We start from the raw sequence: 17653 nt of genomic DNA on the forward strand, positions 1-17653 counted from the left end.
TCATTGCCATGATTTAATTTTATGGATGACAAAGGATAGTACAGTTTGTTCTGAAAATGAAATCCTTAAAGTGTGGAATTCTCTGCCAAATAATTTTAAATCAATTAAAGCACTTGGGATTGCTTTCCTTACTTTGTTTGGATCATTTTATGCTTGTGAGCATAAGATGTTAACGTATGAGTTGTTTTTTCTAAACTAAAACCTCAGTATTCAGGTTAAATTGCCGTGCTGGCACTTTACGATGAATAAGTGGGTTTTGGTTTGCAGTTTGGGCACTCGGTCTCTAAAAGGTTCGCCATCACTGCCCTATTCTGTACTTTTCCCAGCTCTGCAATGTCCTTTTTGAGATACAGTGACCAGAACTGCACACAGTATTCGAAATGAGGTTGCACCATAGATCTATACAGGGACATTATGGCTGCTTTATTTTCAGTCCCTTTTCTAATAATCCCTAACATAGAGTTTGCTTTTTTCACCGCTGACACTTTCATTGAGCTATCTACTCTGAGCCCCAGGTCTCTTTCCCTCTCAGACTCAGCAAGTTCAGACCCTATTAGCATATACTTGAAACTGGGATTTGCTGTTCTAATGTGCATGACCTTACAATTAACATTACTGAACTTAATTTGCCACATTGTTGCCCATTCACCCAAACTCTGGAGATCTACCTAGAGCTCTTCACAATCATCCTTGGTTTTCACCATCCTGAATAATTTTGTGTCATCTGCAAACATGGTCACTACACTACTCACCCCTAGTTCCAAATCATTTATGAACAGACTAAATAGTACCAGCCCCAATACTGATCTGTGTGGGACGCCACTGCTTACTTCCCTCCATTGTGAGAACTGTCCATTTATTCCTACTCGTTACTTCCTCTCACTGAACCAATTTTTCATCCATAAGAGTACCCCTCCTCTTATCTATCCCATGACTGCTAAGTTTACTCATAAGTCTTGGTGAGGTACCTTCTTAAAAACCTTTTGAAAGTCCAAGTATATAATGTCTACTGTTATCTACATGTTGTTCACGTTCTCAAAAAACTCCAAAAGGTTGGTGAGGCAGGACTTCCCTTTGCAGAAGCTATGCTGATTTTTCCTTGGTGATACTTACTATTAGTGGGGCATATTAATGTAAGCAGTATAGCCTATTTAACTGTGTGGGGGAAATTGCCCTCAATCTCCAAAATTTAAGAGCATCAACACTAGCTTAGATTGGTGTTTGCTCAGGACCTACTTACGTGTTTCACGGAGATGTCTATATTCTGGCTTTCTCTGAAGTGGTAAACCCATGTTTGGGATTCAACATTCCAGATGGTAGGTAGGGTGTACAAATGAATGTTAGGGTTGCCAACTCTAGGTTCATAAATTTCTGGAGAATTGGGGGTAGAGTCTGGGAAAGGCATGATTTGTGGAGGAGTAGGGACCTCAGAGGGGTAGGGACCTCAGGCCACAGAGACCACCCTCCAAAGCAACTGTTTTCTCCAGAGGACCTGATCTCTATAGTCTGGAAATCTCTGTAGTCCAGGAAGGTGGCATCCCGCTGAATGTTCCTCCTTACAGAACACCTCCCTTCAACCAGAAAACGTGGTGCCAGTAAAGAAGTGTCCTTGTCTCATGTTCTCCCAGCATGTTAAGAAGACTTTTCCCTGATATGCTAGTTTTCTGTGTTTGGAGGAATAATCATCTGCACCCAGAGAACAAAATTAAGTTAGAGATGATGTTGAAAAATAAAACTGTAGAAACGGATTAGCATCTGAGTGATGCAAGTTTCATAGTGGTGAAGCATCCACAGAACCATCCCCACCCGCTTCAGATACAATGATCAAATTCCCAGTAGCAAATCGGTCTTGAGAGCCAGAGTGGCATTTAGAGTGTCTGGCTAGGATCTGGGAAACCCAGATTCTACTGCCATGCAGGTTTGCTAGATGACCTTGGGCCAGCCATATACATTCGACCTAACCTACCTCACAGGGTTTATGAGAGGACAAAAGGGAGGAGAGGAGACTTACTTAAAAAACTTTGGGTCCCCATTGGGAAGAAAGGTGGGGTATGAAACAAAATAAAAAATTGAATAAAATAAAACGATACTCAGTGGTGCCCGAGTCATAGCCCTGGTTCTCACGGAGACTGCAAGTACGTGGAGTTTTAATTTTACAGTGCTCCATAAATTATTCCCCCTGCTAAGCAGAGAATATTAAATATTCCCCTAAATAAGCCAATTAACCTGCTGTACTCCATTGCCAAGCCCAAGAAGACTTCAGTTATCCACCATTCTGGAGCCTGCTCTAAGGTACATCATTACCTGGTGTGTCTGAAGGAAACCAACAAATAAACAAACAGCCAGAGGTTATCAAAACTTAAAGTTTGTGATTTTTAATGGTGCTTCCCCCTGTTTCCCTTCACAGAAAAAAACACCAAGGAAAAGTCATGGATGATTCCAAGTTTAAGAGTGCCATCTAGTGCCTTGTTTCTTCTTCTCGCTGGATTCCATCATTTCTTAATGATACAAGTATTTATTTCATCCATTTATTGACATTGCATTTTCAAATTCTTTCAACGGTAAACCTCTTTTCAAACGGACTTCACACTAGCTTTACCAAAGGCGGTGGCAGTTAAGATACAATCAACTGGATTGTTGTACAACTTTGGAGGCAAAAAAAAATGTGGAGATGCTTGTAACCATTAAAATGTGCAAAGCCTGAGTTAACTCTCCCTTGCAATTAAGCAAAGCCCTCAAGGACAGTCTCACAGCCAACTATACAATGACCTCATCTCAAGTATTAACAGAGATTTTTTTGATAATCCAAGATTAATAGGATTCCAAAATGGCAATTAGAGTCCTATTACTAGAGACCCAGACTAACAACAGATAGTTCTGAGCCAGATCTTAAATTCCTGAAGTGCCAAGGTGAACAAGCATTATGCCCTAGCATTAAAGTATACATATTCTTATGGGGTCTATCTAGCCATATATTTACAAAACCTTTCCTAAAGTATGTACCTCTGAATAGTTGTTGTCAATATCTTGGAAGAGACTGTTAGCACTGCAAAAAGGAAGTAAAATAATGGAGGAAGTTGAGTGCCCTGCGGCTGGCTCCATCTGAAAACTCTTATTCTCCATGTATCAATAGGGAGACCTCCCAGCCTTCCTCTTCATTGCCTACTACCTGCCAGTAGGATGGCAGGGGGGATGACGACTGGAAAGCCAATGTCATGACAATTACTTGATGTCACTTCCAGGTATTTTCCAGAAGTGACACCGGCATTCACACCGCTGGCACGATGCCAGTTTCCTGAAATTTCACCCTTGCTGTCCTGCCCACCACAATGCTTGTCAGTCAATAGCTTGCAACCCTACATATCACAGATTTGAGAATAGCCAGGATAATAAATTTCATGCAGTCCAGACCTAAACCCTGTGCACTGGTGTAGCTAGTAGGTATCCTATGCCATTCCAGAAGAGGGAAAACATTACCCCACCCCAAAAAAGACCCTATTTCACGGAGCTGAGCAGAGGATCAAGTTTGGTGTCTGCATCTAATGGTGAAGTAGCAGTAAAGGTCTGAGCAGAGAAGCATTACAAATATTCTAAAATTATATTTGTCCTCTCCATTGGATATTTGCACAAAGGGGGCCCCTTTTTGTCCAAAGTTTTCTTCTCTTAGAGTTACTATCACCATAGGACATAGCCCTCATCCATGCACCTGATATTCTGAGATACTGATACTTAGTGCTCAGCTGAGGTGTGATTGGCTGATACCCTAAGGTGGCACCATGACTTCTAGGCATGGTGGGACAGTTATTTTCTATGACTTATTTTGGACTTTTTACAATTACACCAGGGTTGCTGCCAGAATGATGTTATGCCAGTGCACAAACTGTGGGTACAGCAATGATGTTATGTCGGTGCAAAAACTGTGGGTACAGCAAGCTGAGGATGCTTAAAATTCTGCTTAGAACCACAAATACTTCCCTTGGCCCAGTTCTCGACCATTCCGATTTTCCTTTTGTCATAGCTTCAACAGGCAATGAAAAATGCAGGGGCAGGAATTTCATATTTGCCTATTTTTAACTGGGTTCTGATATACTTCTGAACTATGCCTAATAAACAGCAGCTGTAGGTGTCAGCCAATTTCCACTACAATGAGATTTGTTTTTGTAATTTCATTGCCTCCTGCATCTTCAGATGGATCTGTTTTTTTCCCCTCTTTATAGCTCTTGGTAGGTTTGGTGTACTGCAGCTTAAGTGTCATTTTAATATACCAAAATAACTTCCTACAGCACAGGGAATTTTTTTTTATTCTTCCTTCTACCCAAATTTGCATCCTTTGAGCCAGCTCTCTTCTCTAACAACCCCTTCTCCATTTGCGTTCTGGCTGGAGATGAAACTAGCTCATCTTTAGGGTGTCCACGCTTCCCCACCCCCCACAGAGCACTTAAGAGCACTTAAGATACCAAGTCATTAATTAATTCATTAAGCTCTGCCTCCTCACAAAGAACAGCAAAAGTGTTGACAATATAACACAGAACCACAACAAACTACAGAGTTTCTAGAGTATTGGCTGACAGCATGCCTGCCCCTTTGCTCTTGGAGCTGCCAGGTGGTGTCCTGGCATCCCTATTGCAGCTCCTACTAGCCACATGTGAATAGGGCAAAATGGATATTTGGCATTCTGGAACATACATGTTTCCCTAAAAGATCCCCTACAGAAAATGTTATTGGTTCCTAGAGAGGCAGCATAGAAAGTTCCTACATAACATTTGAATCCACTGTGACAGTGCAGCACCCACACCCCACTTGAAATTTAAGTAACACCACGACTGCAGTTTCACAGGGAATAAAGCGGGTGAACATAAAACTGGAAGATCCAGAGACTGAAGGTTGATTTACATTGCATGTGAGAAGTTTACTGCATGTTCCTAGTATAATCTAATTTCTAATCTAAATTCCTAATATAATCTAATTTATATTATCAGGTATATGAACGATATTCTTTTAGCTTATGCATATTCAATTTAAAACGTAGGTCATTAATATTCAGTTGCAGCTTGTTGCTGATGGCGTAGTCAGAGAGTCAGGGTAGCAGCAACCTCCTGTAGTAACCACTTATCCCAAATGTTCTAGGAATAGGAGCCAGATATGATGCCAAATACTGGTATATGTAGCACTGGGATCAAGAAATATGGCCAAGTCCTTTTTCCAAGCAAGCATGCCTGTGAAATAAGGGGCAACCCATGGTTTCTCCTGTGCCTATTTTGTCTAACAACAAAACTCTTCAAAGCATGAAGCTGCCTTATACCAAGTCAGATCACTGGTTTATCAAGTTGAGTATAATCTACTCTGACAGGCAGTGGCTCTCAGGCTGAGGTCTTTTGCATAGCCTGATATTGGATCATTTTAACTGGAGATGCTAAGGATTGAACATGGGCCTTCTGCATGAAAAACAGATGCTTTTCTCCTGAGTGACGGCCGCTTATAAACTTACTGAGAGTTTCTGACCCAAAAACATGTAGCTCATGGTATATATGCAAGTAGCTTATGTTCTCTTATTTGAAGAAATGAGTTCATAGGTACATATCAACAGAACAGCAAGGGGCCAAGGACAGTTTGAAAAGCAAGGAGAGGGCATTCACCAGAAGTCAATACCTCCATCTTGGTTTTGACAGAAGTTCCTCTTGCTGTCAAGAAAGTGGTGTCAGAGGAACCGTTTATTTTTACATTACAATTATTGGGATGGGGTTTGTATCTTACAATCTACATTTACCTGAAATGTCTGGTTTAGCAAGGGATGGAATCTTCTTCTGCTAGAGGAAGAACATTCTCAGTGACCTAACTAGAGTGACAGGGCACAACTTATTGATTAAACAGATTTGCATTTCCAGCCAAGAGACCAACCAGAACAGCTTAGATCTTTTGGGTCTGATTTCAGAAGGATCATGAACACTTCGAGGAGATATGAAAAGGCAGCTGATATAATCAGAAAAGACCAAGAAATATAGCATCTGGTGTGGAGTGAAATTCAGTATTTCTCATTATGGAGACAAAATTTTCTCCACATATTTTTTGTTCCAAATTCATAGTGGCCACACTGAGCAGAACGGAGAACTAAGCAAAAAGTTTCAGTTGGGACTCCTATGTTGTGTTTTAAACTGAACCAACCAGTGTGGAAGCTTGTATCTGATGAATAAGGGGACTGTTGGCGGGTGAGAAAACAAACTCAAGAGCTAGTGTGGATATTTTTATTGCACTCCTACATAATCATAGTCAGTGATTTGAGCTCTGATGCCAATTAAGGACCTCCATATATTGCCAAGAAGTACACACATACTAGTATCCAGCAAGACATGTAGCAATACTGAGGTTTTTATGTAGCTGTTCAGCAGACACTTCCCTAGGATTAACTATTCAGAGAAAGTCTGAAAAAAATCAGAACAAGTTTTCCATTTACGGAAAAACTGATGTGGCTAGAAAGGGCAGCCAAGCAACGGTGTAGAGACAGCAAATTGAGATGGGTTTCTTTTGGAAAATTAATTCTTTGTCACTACAGGCTGACTCTGTTTTCAGATGGAAATCGATGAGCTGACAGAATTACAAAATGTTGCTAACAAGCTATTAAGCAGAGTCCCAAAACTAGAAACTGAGAGAGCAAATAAAATCCATGTAATCTACAGTCACGTCATGAGACGACAAGAGTCACTGGAAAAGACAGTCATGCTAGGAAAAGTTGAGGGCAGCAGGAAAAGAGGAAGACCCAACAAGAGATGGATTGACTCAATAAAGGAAGCCACAGCCTTCAATTTGCAAGATCTGAGCAAGGCTGTCAAAGGTAGGACATTTTGGAGGACTTTCATTCATAGAGTCGCCATGAGTCGGAAGCGACTTGACGGCACTTAACACACACAATCTACATTCCCAGAATTTTCCAGTATGGCTTTGCACTTCCAGTGCCAAATGAAAACCTGTCATAATTCATAAATGAATTCACATCATATATATAGAAGAAGGTCTAAGCAACATGTTGTGTGTAATTTGCAATTCTTTTTTCAGCAACAGAAACGGAGGCTGCCATGGGAAGCAGAAGACTAGCACATAGAGTGAGAAGGGCTTCAGAACCCTTATTTCTTGTGCATCCACACATGTACACACTGAAAATTATCTTCCTCAAGATAGGTTTCTTCTTACTGGGGACAATAAAAACAACTGCAGATGTGATTTTTGGGGTGGTTTAGAAGTCCTTCTTCCTAACCTCTGTGCTCACAACAACCAAGAGAGGCAGAATTAATGCAAGGGAAGTATTTTGTGTGCCTTTGTGCCTACATAAGTAACTATACATGGGCTGGGGTCATGAATCAGTGGGAGAGTAGTTATCGGCTTTGTGTGTAGAAGGTCCAAGGTTTAATTCCTGGCATCTCCAGTTTAAAGGCTAAGGCAGTAAGCAATGTAGAAAAACGTCTGGCCTGAGATCCTGCTGCCAGTCAGAGTAGACAGTGCTGACCTTAGTAGACCAATGGTCTGATTCCACAGCAGGCAGCTTCATGCACTCACGCATGCATAACCACCCGCATACATGTCAAAAAATCATCTCTGGTATTCGATTTCACAGAGTCCTTCTACTCATCTCTTTGCTATCTCACTTGAGGATCATTTCCAGCACTTTAACTGCTGTGCCCCGATTGTTATCATTCAATTTTCTCAGCTGAGACGTCTGCCATAAATGCATTGATCCAAAATCCAATTTGGAGTTGGTCAACAATTAACCTTTTACAAGTTGGAGAGCAGCCATTTCCCCACCCTATAGGCCAGTAAGAGGAACTTACACATGAAAAAAAGAATAGAAAGATGCAACTCTTCATCAGAGGGGCTGGATTCCATCAACGAAGCTTATGGCCATGTTGAAGCACAAATTTCTGTACACAATAGAGGGATGTAGGATTGAACTCACTGGCACCATTCTGTAACATCTACATGTTCAGTCAGTTGTCTGCTGTGAGCCTTATGTGCATATTCACATAGGCTCTTGCATATGATCATGCACAGCCATGTACGCTGGTATGAACACAGGACTTGCTGCACACAATGGGCAGAACACAGTACACTCCGTGCATGAGTGTATTGGTATGTGCTTTTTAACATCAGTATAGGGTTTTACAAACTGCATTTCTGGTGTAGCCTTCATGCTATTGGGTGGGGGAGGAAACCCCTACTAGCTTCAGGCATCTCCACTGCAGTTATCATTACCATTTGCAGGACTGTGTTTAGAATATTTTTCTTGTTAACCCAAACATTAAAAGAGGCATTCTATGACCAATTCTGACTTTAAGCCAGAGCAAGAGGATTAATCTTTTTTAACCTTTTCATACAAAGTGGGCCTCCTTTGAGATTCTGCACAGTTAACTATTTGTAGTCATTTGTCAATGCTTACTTAACAGCAAGAAGTTTGACTTTATGTTTTTTCATACCTAGGACAGCATTCTTCACTGGGGTTTTAAAAAAAGAAGTATTATTATTAATTCAGCTTGCATCCTTCAAGGGGCGGGATTTTAATAAAAATGCATCTCATCCTAATTGCTCCCAGTTATATTTATATCAGCAAGGTAACACTTATTGAGTAATTGTATAGACTGATGGCACCAGATAGACAGTGCAATCCTAGGCAGAGTTACTGCAACCAATCCTACTGGTTTCAATTAGGGATGTGCACTAGCACCAAAATCCAAGTTTGGATCTTCTGGATTTGATATTTGGAAAACTTAGAATTTCCAAATATTCAGAACTCCATAAAAATAAATGGGAACTGCCTACACAAAAAGGCAAGCCACTTTTTAAAAGGTTTCATCAGTCCTCTCCCAGTGCATGAACCCTGCAAATGCTACTAGGGCAGCACTAGGCATTTCACAGTGGGGCAGTGGTCAGCCAGTACTGGGGAACTGGCAAACACCCTGGGCAGCACTGGCAGGCAGACAGGAGCAGCAGACTGACAGGGGTGGGTAGAGGAGAACTGCCCCAACAACACTGAACACAGCACAGCTGAGTAAACACAGTCCTGGAGTAACAGCTGGAAGGAGGGAAGGGGCAGCAGGAGGCAGCAGACTAAAGGATGGCATACCTTGGACAACCAGACAGAAGCTCTGAAGCAAGGGAGAGTGATCTGCCATAAATGGCCTGATTCTACATATGAACCACTGATGGGGCAAGTGAAGAGTTCAGAAAAGCCATGCATCACAAGTCTGTTGCACTAATTTAATTATTTGCTTTATTTATATGAAACTTTCCTCCCCAGTGGGCCCCCAAAGCAGCTTGCATCATTTGCCTCTCCTCCATTTGAGCATCACAACAACGCCATGTGGTAAGATAGGCTAAAAGTATGTTTAGCTGAGTATGTTTGAAGGAGCTGGGTATGTTTAGCCTGAAAAGGAGAAGACTGAGAGGTGATATGATAACCATCTTCAAGTACTTGAAGGGCTGTCACATAGAGGATGGTGCCGAGTTGTTTTCTGTTGCCCCAGAAGGTCAGGCCAGAACCAACAGGCTGAAATTAAATCAAAAGAGTTTCTGTCTAGACATTAGGAAGAATTTTGTAACAGAGCGGTTCTTCAGTGGAACAGGCTTCCTTGGGAGGTGGTAAGCTCTCCTTCCCCGGAGGTTTTTAAGAAGAGATGGCCATCTGTCAGCAATGCTGATTCTATGACCTTAAGCAGATGATGAGAGGGAGGGCATCTTGGCCATCTTTTGAGTATGGAGTAGGGGTCACTGGGGGTGTGGGGGGGGAGGTAGTTGTGAATTTCCTGCATTGTGCAGGGGGTGGACTAGATGACCCTGGTGGTACCTTCCAACTCTATGATTCTATAAGTGAGGGACTGGCCCAAGGTCACGCAGCAAGCTCCCATGGCAAAGCGGCAAGTCAAATAAGAGTCTCCCAGGTCCTAGTCTAACACCCGAATCAAGCACTGTGAAGTCATTAAGTGGTAATGGAACATGACAGCAGCCAATGCATAACCTTAAAGAAGAGTTGCAGGTTATTTGGGAGACTGGATGCTTCCCCCACAAACACATCTGCTTTTTTTCCCCCCCCATGGTTCCACTTGTCAATAATATGATCCCAGGGCTGTTGGCAGATATTTTCATTTAGTGGGTGTTACATCCGACCTTTCTGAACTTAAAAAAAATTCCTTCGCCACAGCCTACCAAGAACTATAAGAGCAGCATGTTATCAATCAGTGACATCACTTGATAACCACTGTCTCCCACCCTCAAGGCAAATCTTGAATTGAGAACAAACCTTTTGAAGCAGCACAATGGACACCTATTTTGATCTGATTTCCTTTGTTGTTAGGACTAACAGAATAGCATAGCAGCTTTTGGTTTAGTTTCTTTTGCAAATAAAGGGGGGGGGGGAAAGACACATATTTCTAAGTACAGGAGACCAGTTGTCTTGTTCTTTCAAGCTTGCTGGACAGTCATCAAGGACATTTTATTGGCTTATAGCCCACCATGCTGTCTATACTTGTATCAAGAGCACAAAGAAATCTACATGATTATTTCATATTATTCCTTTCTTCATGCACCAAAGACAAAGATTCAAATTTCTTCAGTGCAAGCATAAATGAAAACTGTATTTATCACTTCAGAGGCTCTTTTTGTGTCTTTCACAAGTCAGAAGGGTCTCACAATGAAGCTATCCATATGATAATCATGATACACAAAGAAGTACAGAATTCTGAGGTTACACAATGCACACATTTTGGGAAACATCTGTGATAATGCTAATAGGGTTTCAGGCCACACATCCTTCTGTTTAGAATTGTGTGTATTATAGGCATATACTTCTAAGACATTTCATGTAAAAACGACAAGGGTTGATTTTAGTTGTGTGTGGGATGCCTTTGTTTTTAAACAGAATCTGTTTTGTCCACTTATGTGTTCTTAGATCATAAAGAAAGAACATATATTCGGACGAAAGTGCATACTCAGGGTTTTTTAATATTGACAAGTTATGCTTTGCCTGTTAACAGATCCCAAGTAATATTTTGCTGGATCACATCAAGGATAATCAAGTCCAGAATTATCTGCAAGAATCCCAGCAACTGCTAAGTGGTCTGCTAGAAATTGGTCAGTGGTCCATCAATGCCCAGTCCTAACATAAGCAGGATAGTGAAGATCCAAAAATATAGGAATCTAGTGAGCAATTCTGAACATATTTGGGTGAGATAAAGGGGCGTCTGGGGAACAAATGATACCACTACTTCCCTACCTCAGGGCAAGAAGGAAGAGCTAACATTCGCTGTGAAACTGACTTTTGTGACTATTTCAGCGTCCTCTCAATAACCCTGCACTCGCAAACAAAAAAACTTGCTCTCCATCCAACAGTTTTTTGTTTGTGAGGCTGCTTATTTTGTCAGTTTCACAGTGAATGTTAGTTCCTCTGGATTTTCTCCCAGACATCCAGAGAAGCAACTTCAGGCAGACAAGCGGGTTTCTTCCAGGGCTTGAGCTAGCTGGGGAGGGGGGGGGGAGTGGCCATTTCACTGACCAAACTATGTTAAGTTTTACACATCACTGAATGAACACCCCTTGGAAATTTCACACCAAACCACAATTAAGGGGCCTTTAACTAGGGGTTAGTGTGAGGTCTGAATTCAGTGACTATGAACGTAATACTACAGTTATGCAGAAGTTGTTGTATCACTAAGTATTTATTACCTATCACAGTATGTTTTGGGGTAATTCAGTCTGTATAATATCTCATCCCCTTGTTCAGCAAATACCAGGAATCACTGGTAATAAAAAAGGTTAGTAAACTTACAATTTTTAAAATATTATACATACACAAACAGCTACTATATCATTAACTGAAGCTATCTACTGACTTTCAGCCAATGTGTTTATTTTATTTACTTCATTCATACCCCACCTGAATTGCCAGTGAGGACCCAAAGTGGCTTACATCATCTCCATTCCTATATTTTTTTCTTCGCAACAACTCTGTGAATCAAGCTAGGCTGAATGTATAGGACTGGCCCAAGTCTTCCATTGCAAAGTGAGGATTCGAGCCTGGCTCTCCCAGATCCTAGTCCAACACTCTAATCCCTACACCACACTGGCTCTTCCTCTACTAAGACTATCAGAAAAATCTAAATGGGACACTGTTACACAGGTTTATATGGCAGCAAGGGCTTAAGACACATAGGTTGCTATTGATAAGTTGGGCAATAAATACTCACCTTTGCAGCTGCAAGGTTTTCTGTCCCCCATTGCTGTAATACATATGATCAGTTCATCCTTGCTTTTCAGTAAGAACATAAGAAGAGCCTTGCTGGACCAGACTAGTAGTCCATCTAGTCCAGCACAGTGTTTCACACAATAGTTAACCAGGTGTCCTCCAGAGCCAGAAATCAGAGCATAGAGGCAAAGGCTACCTCTTGATGTTTGCTTCATAACACAGGTATTGAGAGTGTTACTACCACTGGATGGAGATGTTTCCTTCAGTCATCATGGCTAGTAGCTATTGATGGACATCCTCTATGCATTTGTCTCATCCTTTTTTAAAGCCAACTATGTTTGTGGGCATCACTGCATCAACCAGCAGTACACCACTGAAAAATGTCAACAGTGGCATAGAAACCTACATACCAGCTTAGAATCCCCCTCACAGAGCTGTCTCAACAGAAGCAGATAGGGAAGAAATGTCCCATGCCCTTCCATCTTCAATTAAAAGGACCTTAGATGCCATGGCTGGAGAACACCTCCGAACAAAACCCAGGAGAGCTCCTGATGCCATTCAGAGTTGAAGTACTGAGCTAGGTGGACCAGTGTTCTAAATTGGAATCAGGTAGCTTCATATATGTTCACATTATATCTCTCCCAGTCACAGCCAGGCATCACAGGAAGGCTTAGGCGGTCACTTGCTAACCAACGAGAGCTGCCAGAGGTCCCACTCACAGTGGCAGCTTCTTGCTAGTAAGGAAAGGAGTCTGGGGAAATCAGCTGAAGGTGGGGGAGAGGTCCCTTCCTTTCCAGCTCTCCTCTGCCCCTCTCTACGGTATTTCATTCCACTTGAAGGTTTGTGATTACAAATACAGAGCACTGATTTCAATTACAGGGGCTATTATTCCATCATCGGCCCTATCTGCAGCTCCCAGGAGCCATCACTCCATTTGGGGGGCTATAATTCCAGTCTGAGAACACTTCTGCTACTCCCAGAGACCGTCATTCCACTCTGGGACCTGGCATGTTCAGTCTGTGCTGGTAAAGACCAGGAATTCAGGTACTTCTGTCTATACTTTTGATAGTGGAAAGCTGGCACAGAGCTGAGATGGCTTGGAGCTGCTTGGTAAAGCTCCAAGAGTTGTGCACAAAAATGCTGAGATTTTCTGACACATTTTACTTCTAGGATTATCAGAATCTGAGATTACATTCTGAGGTAATTTTAATTTGAAGATCTATAATGAAATCCTGAGAACACACCTTTTTAAATAAAATTCAAAATCTAGTGACTTCTTGGCTTAGTAGGACATTTTTCTATAACTTCTATTTAGTTCTTTGTAATGAACTAGCATGGCCTATGAGATCTAATTTTTACATTAAATGTGAACAAAACACAATGCAATCACATTCTTTCATAGTGCAATCACATTATTTCCCATGCTATAGCAAAACACTGCCCAGTAATTACCAGCCCTTGCACTGGTTTACATAAAGCATGTGCTATATTGGAATTGAAAAGTGATTGGTGAGTACCACTTAATGTCAGTGTTAGACATAGGAACAGAGCTGGAAGGGACATCAAGAGTCATCTAGTCCAACCCCCTGCACAACGCAGGAAATTCACAACTACCTCCCACCCCACACATGGACGACTCCTAGACATGGACCTTTAAGGCTAGGTTTTTAAATTTTCATTACTAGGCTTACTGTGTAATCTTGACTGAACCAGTACAGCTTTTTCAAACCTACCTCTCAAGAATCTTTTGAGATATTTATTTACTTCATTTGTACTCTGTCTTTCTTCCCAGTAGGGGTTCAAAGTAAGAGAGGGGGCCCATTTATTGTCTCTTAGCCAGGATCTACAAAAACCTGAAACTGGTCCTGCCCCCAGTTGTGCGAGTGTGTGTGCCATCAAGTCACAGCTGACTTACGGCAACCTCATTGGATTTTCAAGGCAAGAGACGTCCAGAGGTGGTTTGCCATCGCCTGGCTCCACATGGGCCAAGAGAGTTCTGAGAGAACTGTGAATGGCCCAAGGTCACCCAACAGGCTTACAGTGGAGGAGGGGGAAAACTGAACCCGGTTCTCCAGATTAGAGTCCGCTGCTCTTAACCACTACACCATGCTGCTCCAACTTATTACTGCTTAAATATTTACATTTAGTCCGCTCAAAACTCACATGGGGTTCTCAGTGGTCTCCTATCCAGGTATTGATCAGACCCACATCCACCAAGGAGAGAGCTACATCTAACAGTAGCAAAATACAGGTGCAAGGTGCAGATGAAAGAGCCGAGCATCTTTCCATATACACCCTCCCCCCGCACTTCTTTCTGATCCCTGGGAAAGCTTATTCCCAGGGTTGCAGAATCTAGCCATGTGGTTTGGAATGCTGCAGTGGGGAGAAAGAAGGGAATACAATTGCCTTTTCTGTCATCAGCTGTGTTGATGAGTGATTTCATCTTCTTCCCACTGCAGCCTCCCAACCCACATGGCTATTAGACCAAGTGAGTCTGAACACCCTGGGGAATAACTTAGCCATGGTTGAAAGGACTGCTGGGGGAAGGGAAAAGGGCAAGCGCCATGACCACCAGAAATGTCTGCTGATGATTCAGAGGATCTGACCCTGGCATCTAAATCAACAGGTCGCTGCCAATTCCAATGAAAAAGGACTGTGTACAGGAGCGCACTACGAGCAGAAAACTGGTGGGCAGACTTTGTCCTCCTGCCACTTCCTCCTAGCCGAACACTCCAGCCCCCCAGCTTCTTTCCTTCTTTCCTTTAACATCAGAAACAAGTCCAGGCAGAACAAAGTTCACTGGGAGGAGAAGTTGCAGGGGGAAGAGCAGCAGCAGCTGGATGGAGGATTAGACATCTCCTCCTGCCACCATTTTCCTGCTTGAACAATCCCAGCCTCACCTACTTTACAGGCCTTTAGTAGCGATGCACATTTGTGAACATGAATCTCTACCATGTCTACATCCAATCTGTAGCTTCAACAATGCTGATCACAATAGGATGCTGCTGGATCATTCACTGTGTGAGTTAAAACACACACAGAGAGAAACTAAAGGAAAAGGTGCTTACCAAAAAACAAAAAACGAACCAGCCTCAGGACATTTAAGATCGTTGTATGAATTTAAAACAGTCACCATTATTGAAAGGTCCTTGGAAATACTTTTTGATGTCCAGCCTTTTTTAGTGCTGCCAATGTTGTGCATAACTGGCAGCATTTCAAAGAAAACTGTTACTGACCACAGTCGTAAAAAAAAAATGTGGGTTCTGCTGCTCATATTAACAAAGCATAGCTGAGCTCAAATTATGAATGGAATGTTCTTGCAGCCCTTCTAGAAGTAATGAAACACAACATCCTGATGTACAAAGAAAGACAGCAAACTGAAGTTAAAGGGATCAGAAAGCAGAGGAGCAACACTTCTGGCCACTAGATGCAAAGCGTGCAAACAGATGACTTAACAAGCATGGCCAAGCAGTGTCTCCATGGGCTGTGCCAAGCCTCAGCCCTCCCTGCATCATGTTGAAAACATCCACCACTTCCAACCTACCAGGTGTCCCCCCCCCCCAAGCACTACAGGAAAAGCCACCACAGAGGTCTCCAGTGCATTTTCCCATTATAGATAGGGAGTGCCAGTTCACAAGAGACACGGGAGTATCTCTAACACTTCTTAGGCAGTACCACTTCCCAAGTAAGTTCCAAGATGTGCCTCCTTAGTCAGGGGGAAAAAAGATACCTTTAGGGTATCTGTTCCTTTCAGAGGGTCCTGTCTGTACAAGCTGCTTACAAGGACTGCCATCATTGTTGAAGAGAAGGGGGGCTCTGCCTTCAGCTGTAGGAGTGTGTCAGTTGCCCAAGAATTGGAATTCAAAGCGATTGACAGGCCACAAGAATGATCCTGGAATGTATCTGCCCCAGGTTTACTTACAGCTTTGGGCATGAAGATCCACCACAGAATTACGTGCATTTGAGCCAAATGATTAAAGATGGGCTTGTGTATGGAACCCTTTTCCTGGTTAAAGGGGGTGTCTTCCAAAGGAGAGAACAAATATTTTAGGCACCTTTCCAGGAAGAGGCAAATATCTGCATGTTTGTAGCAGATTCTTTAAAAGTATTAAAGTATTTGTGTTGGCTCATACATCTTTCCCGTGACATCTTAATTATTGTGCATACTGGGAAAGTTCTCTGCAGAGAAAAAAATCATGAAAAGGGGGTCTAATGAGTGTACGCCACGCTGCCATAAAAAGTTCCTAAGAAAACCTAACAAGAAGTGAGATTAATTCATTTTGAACGAAGTCTAAACATGAACACAATATAAAGACAAAGAAAGACTCATTACAGAATCCCTTGAGTAATTTTTCTCAAGAACTGGAAATACCCTTTGACAATGGACCAGCAATGAAGGAAACTACATCTGGAAAGACTGTCATTTTGGCAAGGAGGAAAGTGATCAGATTAGTCTATCTGAGTATCGCTGCCAGAAATGTCATGACATCAGTGCGCTATAACTTGTAAAACATGTTGCTTCCCACCATTCTTCAGCTCAAAGGGGGAGGCAAAGAGAGCTGACATCTCTTATTTCCAGACCCCATTTCCGCAAACACATATGCAGGCAAAAAGTACTCACCTGACCACCATACAATGAAAGAGCTGAAGACCGTAAATTGGATAACCCCAGGTAACTCCAAAACATCAAGCGGCTCAGAGGGATTAGTGCTGACCAGGTACCCAACCTATTTTTATTTTAAAGTCTTCAAGATCTATAGACAAAGGTTGCCAGAAGCCATATTGGTCCACAGGCATATTCCAAAGCAAAAGGCCAGTAACAGCATTTATCAGGACCAACCAAGACATCGGAAAACAAACATGCATCACAGACAGTACACAGCCTTTGAAGCTCTCTAGAACACTTCATCGGTGGGCTGCTCACTATAAGAGGCAGGGATGAGAAAATAAGTTGTTTCAAGACATGGTCAGAAACACTCAAGCCCCACAGCTGTCATCTTAAAATAGAAAACGGAATCATAGTGTCACATGATACACTTCTGTTCATGGCACATGTGGTCCACAGTATTGAAATTTTAAATAACTAGTCCTGTGTCTGACTACAAACTTCTAGTTCGGTGAAGTCTTTTTCAAGAGCTCATTGACAAGAAAGTAACGTGCCTCTTTCAGATGGTCTGTCACACAGTCAACAGGACACTTTTGAAGTTATTGTTCAGTGATTAAAGGATTATGGTGGTTTTGGTCAAAACAAGAACTAAGGGACTCTTGGGCCACCTGAATGGTATGTCTGTCAATAAATAATTTTTGAGACCCAAAAAACATATCTGGAGATACAGTGGGTTGGTTCCTGGTGGTGTGTGGGTGGTTCTGCCTTTAGACAACCAAAAGGTTGTCTAAAATGGACTTTGGATCCCTTCCAATTCAGAGATT

This window comes from Euleptes europaea, chromosome 3 (genome assembly GCF_029931775.1).
Source record: "Euleptes europaea isolate rEulEur1 chromosome 3, rEulEur1.hap1, whole genome shotgun sequence".
NCBI classification, from domain to species: domain Eukaryota; kingdom Metazoa; phylum Chordata; class Lepidosauria; order Squamata; family Sphaerodactylidae; genus Euleptes; species Euleptes europaea.